Raw genomic sequence first — 8,642 nt, 5'->3', positions numbered from 1 at the left:
CTTTCCTGAGTTTTATCCCATGGAGACTTAGGTTCTTAGTAAAAGGTGATGATCATCTTCTAAATTAAGAAGTCATTGCTTTTGTTGTCATTGTTAATGGTTTTTTGGTTTTATTTTACTTCTTTTGGGCCACACTGCAGGGCAAGTGGGATCCTAGTTCCCTCACTAGGGATTAAACCCATGCCCCCTGCCTTTGAATTGAGGCATCTTAACCACTGGACCACGAGGGAAGTCCCTGTTTTACTTTTTTAATAGGTTCTTAATAGAATATAGTTTTTTGGGGGGGGGGTTAATTTTATTTTTGGCTGCATTGGGTCTTCGTTGCTGCACGCAGGCTTTCTCTAGTTGTGGCGAGTGGGGGCTACTCTTCATGTGGTGCATGGACTTATCGTTGCAGTGGCTCCTCTTGTTGCAGAGCACGGGCTCTAGGGTGCGTGGGCTTCAATAGTTGTGGCTCGCGGGCTCCAGAGCGCAGGCTCAGTAGTTGTGGCGCACGGGCTTAGTTGCTCCGCGGCATGTGGGATCTTCCTGGACCAGGGCTCAAACCTGTGCCACCTGCATTGGCAGGCGGATTCTTAACCAAATACTTTTTACAAGTAGTCCTTTAAGAACAAAAGGAAGAAGACCTACTTCTTTGCCAAAAACTGGATTCTTTCTGATCATTAATAAGGATTTTTTAAAAATAGTTTTAATTGGTTAGATTTAGAGAAAAATACTTCTCAGTATATAGTTTCTTACAAAGCTTACTATTGTTTATATACTAAGGAAGCTAACCTAACTGAGGATTGAACTAGATCTGTGTTTTCATTTAATCATGTATGGGGGTTTGTTTGTTTAATGAGAAGGGAATGTTCTGCAAAGACTGTTTTCAAAAAAGGAAGTTTAGGCCTTGTAGGGAAGTTAATGTAATTGAGATGGCAAGAGCATTTGTGTGTGGTATGTGTATATGTGTATCTCATTCTTTTCCATCCTTTGTTGGTGCTCCTATTAATTGAATGCAAGCAGAAGGCAAGGGAACACAGTGATGCATCAAGGTGGAGAGATTTGAAGGGGACAAACAGAAAAGCACAAGTAGTGAGTAAACAAATGTAAGTTGACTCCTGCCCTCCTGGAGCTTATAGGCTAAAAGGGAAACAGAGTTAGATATACATTGATACGTAATTGCAAATTGTGAATACTCTGATAAGGAATACTTTGTATTATCTTGTCTGTTTTAAAAGCAGTGGAGGCTCATGTTGATTTTAAGTCGAATGCCAATAACAAAGGATTTTTAAGCGTGCCTCGGGGTCTTAGTTCTCAGACAACGGGTGGAACCTGTGCCCTCTGCAGTGGGGGCTCAGAGTCCTACCCACTGGACCGCCAGGGGAGTCCCCTGACTGTGTCTTACTTTGTGAATTTTAACGTCTAGAAGTTTGTAGTGTGAAACCAGTCTAGTAACACTGTTTAAATGTAAGGCTAAACCCTAGTGGGTACTAGATTGAGTTTGTCAGCTTTAATAATAGGCAGTCATTTTATCAGCAAAAGTGAATTTATTTGAGAATAGCCAGAAGAATTGCAATTTGGCATATACAAACTATGACAGGCCATAGGCAAATCCAGAGAACCAGGAAGGGGAGCTTGCTTTGCGTGTGGGTGGGGACCTTGGGAGGGGCAATAATAAGCAGAGTCCTTTGCAGGAAGAGGCTTCTCATTGCTTGGGTGACTACAGTTTCTGATTGGCTGGGCTGCCCTTGGGAAAAGAGATGTTTTCTTCTTGCTGGATAGCAAAGTAGGCATCGCCTTCATGTCCAGATGTAGGGCCACGTCTCTTCCTGTTTGAAGTAATTGGGTTTGCAGTGAAGCTGGCCAGTTGGACAGCAGAACTTTCCTTATTGTCTTGTTCCCTCTGGTTTTGCAGGGGAGGCTTCACCAGGTGTGTGTTTTTATAAGAAGCAGTAGTAATGCCTTCTGTTTTTATGTTTTTTTGGGTTGTTTTTGTTTTTGTTTCTGGCTGTGCCACTCAGCTTGTGGGATCTTAGTTCCCCAACCCTGGGATCGAACCCAGGCCCTCAGCAGTGAAAGCACGAAGTCCTAACCACTGGGCCGCCAGGGAATTCCCAGTCTGATATCTTTTAAAGCTTAAGATTTTATTTGTGAAATTTGTTTAAAGAAATTTATTGTGAGTTTAAACAGAAAACTGTAAGTGAAATAATAGAGAAATTGTATTTCACAACATGTTTTAATCTACTATAAGTAGGTTGGTTAAGCAAGGATGGCTTAGTATTTTGAAATGTATTATGTTCAGCAGTCAAAATACACACAATCTTCTATAATAGATATCAGAATAACATTTAATAACACAACACTCATTCCTGAAAACCTAAAATGGACTTTCCTCATCATGTTAAGGAAGAATTTTCTATCTTAAACCAACAGCAGACATTTCTAGAGACATTCCAATTAAAACAACAAAAGAATATATCTGATATTGGTCTTTATTTAATGTGAAAATTCTTGTGAATCCACAAAATAAGAGGTATACTTTTGAGAAGGAAGAGAAATTTTGCAGTATTACTGTTTTCTCTGCAGGAACATGGTAGTATTCCATTTATCTGAACCAGTTTTAAAGTTCTGTGTATTTCCTATATTTTGAGTAAGGTCAGTATATAATATGAGATTCAGTTTACAAAAGAATAATAGCAAAAGCACTAGATGTCAAATGCAGTAGATTCTTGTTATTCATGATAGTTAGGTTCTATAAAGTTGCTGTGAACCCTGAATTAGTGAATAGTGAACCATTGCTCCTAGGAGGAACACAGGTTCTCTGTGTATGAGTCTCTGGTCATGGCATTTTCATCAGCTCATCAATGCATAACCTCGTTTTATGTGTGTTTTCTGTTTAAAAACACCTTATTTAGTACCTATTGTTTCATTTACATTGAATTCACAATCAACAGCACTGTAATGTATGCCTGAACAGAGTTTTTCTAAGACATGTATTTTTTCCAAATGCCACATCACAGCCTTCTTGCTTTATGGATACTAGATAGCACTATGCTTGGGGGCCATTTTAAACAACAAACTCACCACCCAAAAGCACAAAAGTACCAAAAAACTGTGGCACTAAATTGACCATGAAGGATGTTTGTCTACCGTATGAGACCTGAAACAAAAGGCACTGTCGCTTTATTCAGCCTCAGCCTAGAACAACCAGGTGGCACATCAGGTAACATTTTTTTGCTGCTCTAAAGCATGCATGGTCCATGCATGACCATGGAAGCACCAATAGTACTGATTTTGGAGTTACAAATAAATTTTAGCAAGGAAATGACTTCCCCAGTACAGAATGATTAATGATGATTGACCATACTTAACATATTTTGGTAAGATTATTCCGAAGTATTTTGTGTATTTTGTTACTATAGTGAGGGATATCTTATCCCACTATTTGAATTCTAACAATTTCACCTATTCTAAGATGGATTTTTAAAATATATTTTAATATCTCTGAAATTGAGATGCATCTTAAATGGTATAAATTTAGATTTGGTATCAAACTTAAATCATCAAGCTTTTTTCTTTGTTAGTAGTACATACAATAACAAGTGCATCCAAAAATTGATGTCTTAGATTTGGTGAACTACAGAAATTATGGTGATTCATATGCCTCTCAAGTAGAGCCATACTCTGCTTTGTCTTTAAATGATAATATGCATTGTGAATCTGCAAGGAGAGTAAAGATTTTCCATGTTTCCTAGAACTTTGTAATTTTCTCCTCTTTGAGTGCTTCTGGAACAGTGGCAAAAATCAGTTCTAGCTTTTTAAAAATTCCTGAGCCATAAAATAAAAAATAGTACCATATTCCAGTGTGGGAAGACTGACCAGTGTAAAGATAGAAATTCTCTCCAATTTATAGGTTTAGTGCAATTATCTTGGTGAATTTTTAAGTAACTTCTTTACTGGCAGTATGTCAACTAATATGTACTTAATGCTTATTCTGTGCCCAGTTTTTCTGATTAATTTATAGATTTAATGAAATTGCCAAAAGGATTTTTTTAATGGACAATAACTGTTCCTCCCATTTGACAAATATTTGGGTACTAACTCTGGCAGGTTCTGTGCTAATAAGCCCTTTACATGTTATTTCTTTTTTTTTAATAATTTACCTTTTAAAAAAATTTTATTTATTTTTTAATTTTTTGGCTGCATCGGGTCTTAGTTGCAGTACATGGGATTTTCATTGAGGCATGCGGGATCTTTTGTTGCGGCGCGTGGGCTCTTTGTTGCGGTGCTCGGACTTCTCTCTAGTTGTGGCATGCGGGTTTTCTCTAGTTGTGGCGCGCAGGCTCCAGGGCACGTGGGCTCTGTAGTTTGTGGCATGCAAGCTCTCTAGTTGAAGCTGTGCGAGCTCAGTAGTTGCAGTGCACAGGCTTAGCTGCCCTGTGGTATGTGGGAACCCAGGGATTGAACCCACGTCCCCTGCATTGGAAGGTGGATTCTTTACCACTGGACCACCAGGGAAGTCCCCTACATGTTATTTCTTTTAACCCTCCGAACAGCTCTGTAGCAGAAAGAAAACTTGTGCCCAGAGAGGTTATATAGCTGCCCAAAGTCCCAGTTAGTAAGCAGCAGAGCTAGAATTTAGATGCAAGTCTCTAAGAACCCTGTGTTTTTAACTGGTAAATTGGTTCCAATGTTCATCCTGAAGAAGGAATAGGCTGTAGGAGATTCATTATCTTTCTAGAAAGGAATTAGAAAGGTGTGGGAGAACTTAACCTTCCTAGATACCAAACATTGTAAAATACTAAAACCAAAGGAAATTATCTTGATACTCATGCAGTTTTCAGCCAGATTTCATTTTTGGTTTATCAAGTAATTTTGTTTTTGTTTTTTTTTTTTGCGGTACGCAGACCTCTCACTTTTGTGGCCTCTCCCGTTGCGGAGCACAGGCTCCGGACGCGCAGGCTCAGCGGCCATGGCTCACGGGCCCAGCCGCTCCGCGGCATGTGAGATCTTCCTGGACCAGGGCACGAACCCGTGTCCCCTGCATAGGCAGGCGGACTCTCAACCACTGCGCCACCAGGGAAGCCCTCAAGTAATTTTTTAATAGTGCTTATTGCTGTGAAGGTAGAAGACCATTTGGAGTAGGTTAATAGGAATCTAAATTGAAAAACTTTAAGCAGGTTAAGATATGTCAGAAGTCTTAAATTTTTTTCTGTACTTTGATGCAGGATTCCATTTGAGTCCAAGAGAAAAACATTGACAGAATGCTCATTATATTTCTTAATTAAAAAGGAAAACAACCCTGTATGTCAAAAATTAGAGGAATGGTTAAATCACCTAAAGGATAAACCTGGAGTCACCAAACTTTTTCTGTAGAGGACCAGGTAGTAAATGTTGTAGGCTTTATGGGCCATATGGTCTCTGTCTCAACTATTCAACTCTGCTCAAAGCAGCTATAGGCAATATTTTTATAATAGTAAAAAATAAATAAGTAAATCCTAACTAAATGTCCAACAGGAAAAGAGTAAATTGTTTACGTATATAGTAAACTACATCACTGAAAATGAACTAGAGCTGCATGTGTCAACATGGATGAGCCAGACAATATTGAGCAAATAATTTAAGTAGCAGAATACATGTTATTCTATGTAAATGCTATGTAAATAAGGAAGATGTAAACTGTATTTAGGGATGCTGACGTGGCTGAAATTTAGAGATGTGTGTAAGAATGATAAATTCAGGAGAGCAGTCACTTCTGAGGGATGGAAAGAAGGAGGGGAGTGTGATAGCAGATGGGGATGCATGAATTTTAACTGGGTGATGTTCTGTTTCTCAAGCTGGCAGATGGGTATACTTAGGTTGAACCATATGAAATTGCTGATGTTTGATTGTCTTGACCTACAAAAACATTGATTTCATATCGTTCAGGTTACTATTTCTGTGCATTTTTTAATATAAAATATTATATAATTTTTTTAACTGCTTGAAAATTTGGCTAAAGAAAAATAAATGTTATTCAGCTACACTGTCTCTGAAAATGACATTGATGATTTTGGGCACAAGAGGTGGACATTTGCTATAATTATGTTTGAGTGATAAAAGTTAAAGCTTGTTAAGAAAATTTCAGATGCCCATCCACTGTCAGCCTGTGATGTATTGGTAAATGTTTAACAATTTGTGGCATTTGCTGACTTCCTACCTTGGAAATTTAACCATTGCCATGCTGTTAAACAGCTCACAACATTTCTGAAATTTTGACAAACTGCCCTTTTACACTGGTATTACACACCCTGAACATCTCCCTACTCTCTTCAGCTCTTTTCTCTCTGTTCTGGCTTGAAGTATAACCACCTCATTGTTTATATCTGGATTGGTAAATTAGGCCTCTTTTGATATGGTCCTGACAGGATGAAGCTGCAGAATTGGAGGTAGATTTGGGAGTTTGTTGATGCAGGTCCTGGGAGTTAGAGTGATGGGAATGGAAACCAATAACTCTAAGTGGTTCACAAGATCTTTCTCACCAGCTCTCAGTTCTTGACTCCTGGACCAAATTTCCTCGAGGTCAGCTGTCCAGGGACCACCTATATTCTCATCCTCGTAATGCCTCTACAGTTTACACACCTTGCTACCTCTTGCTGCCTGTTTCAGCAACAGAGAAGCCTGTGGTCATACCTTTCACTTTAGTAAAGTTGTAAGTGTACCAAGGTCTATGTTAACATGTCTGTTGAAGCACAGAATGACAACAGAGTTTTCCTATATAGTATTTGGAAATTGTTTTGAATATGGTTATTTTTTTTGTTAAATATTGAAAGCCACATCCCTGAAGAATGTGGGGAAACTGGCTATTTGAGAATAGACACTGAGGATACATGAGAGAATGACAATAAAGACCCATAGGATGTAGACCTTTAAATAGTACTTCTTTCTAGTGAATACCTTGAGATAACTTGTAATAGATAACTGAATTAGTTGACTTGGTATAGAGAATTATATCTATGACACTGTTGGAAGATATTTTATAGTTCAAGTTAATATACTAGAATAGCTAATTCTAAGTAACTTTATTGTAACTTTCTCCAGATTTTAAACCTTATTTTTTCTGAAATTTCATTTTTAAGTCTTCGAATATGCTTGAATTTTTACTGACATTTGGATTAAAATAACCCAGCTTTATTGAGATGTAATTTACATATCATACAATTTACCCATTTAAAGTGTTCAGTTCAGTGGCTGTTAGTATATTTACAGAGTTCTGCATCCATCACCACAATCAATTTTAGGTTTCATTACTGCAAAAAAGATATCCCATCCCCCTTAGGCATCAACCTCCAGTCTGCCCCTGTTCCCCTATAACCCTAGCCAACCACTAATCTACTTTCTGTCTATAAATTTGCCTTGTCTAGATATTTCATATAAATGGAATCATAATGTGTGATCCTTTGAAACTGACTGACTTGACACAGTGTTTTCAAGGTCCATCCAAGTTGTAGCATGTGTCAGTACCTCGATCATTTTATTGCTGAATAATATCCCATGGTATGGATATACCACTTTCTATTTATCCATTTATCGGTTGATGGACATTTGGGTTATTTCCATTTTGGGCTATTGTGAGTAATACTGCTATGAACATTTCTGTACAAGTTTCGATAAACATATGTTTTTAATTCTCTTGTGTACATACCTAGGAATGGAACTACTGGATCATGTGGTAACTATGTTTAACACTTTGAGGAACTGCTAGACTGTTTTCCAAAGTGACTATACCGTTTGGCATTCCCACCAACAACGTATAAAAGGTATAAGGGTTCCAATTTCCACATCTTTACCAACAGTTAATTATTATCCAACATTTGGATGTTGTTACTCATGTCCTGTGTTGCCATAATGATAGGAGATGCGATATCCATGTTGTGCCAAAGTAAACACTGTACATTCTGAGTTTGAATGGCAATTTTTTTTCTCCAAGAGTATTGCTACATTTAAAACTGACATATTAAAATCACTATAACCGAGACGGCATTTCCACCTGTATAAAGTGAGGCTCAGGAAAGTGAATTGTCAATTAGATTTTTTTTTTAATTTATATATTTGGTTGCGTGGGGTCTTAGTTGTGGCAGGCAGCCTCCTTAGTTGCGGCACATGGGCTCCTTAGTTGTGGCATGTGAACTCCCAGTTGCGGCATGCATGTGGGATTCAGTTCCCTGACAAGTGATGGAACCTGGGCCCCCTGCACTGGGAGTGTGGAGTCCTATCCACTGTGCCACCAGGGAAGTCCCATCAATTAGATTTTTACCTATGTTTCCCCTAGGGCTACTAGTAAGAACACACCACACTAGATCAGCCTGTCCCTGGGAGAAGAGATGAGAAGCCATCCTAATAGCTTGATGACTAGAACAGCATTCCAACAAGCTATTTGCTTCCGAAAACATAACCTCCCAATCAGCTCTTATGCTAAAATCACTGCCATGATCTCATAATAATTGCCTTTGTCTACTGGCTGCAGAGGAGAAGTAGGTCCTGGACAATGGGAATTGCCAGGCAGCTTAGACCCAGATCGTCCTGTCTTTTTTTTTTCTTTTTAATTTAATTTAATTTTTTATTTTATTTTATTTTTTTGGCCTCACCTCACCTCACAACTTGCGGGCTCTCAGTTCCCG

The sequence above is a fragment of the Stenella coeruleoalba genome (genome assembly GCF_951394435.1).
Source record: "Stenella coeruleoalba genome assembly, chromosome: 14".
Classification (NCBI taxonomy): domain Eukaryota; kingdom Metazoa; phylum Chordata; class Mammalia; order Artiodactyla; family Delphinidae; genus Stenella; species Stenella coeruleoalba.
Note: the sequence above shows the minus strand (reverse complement) of the source record.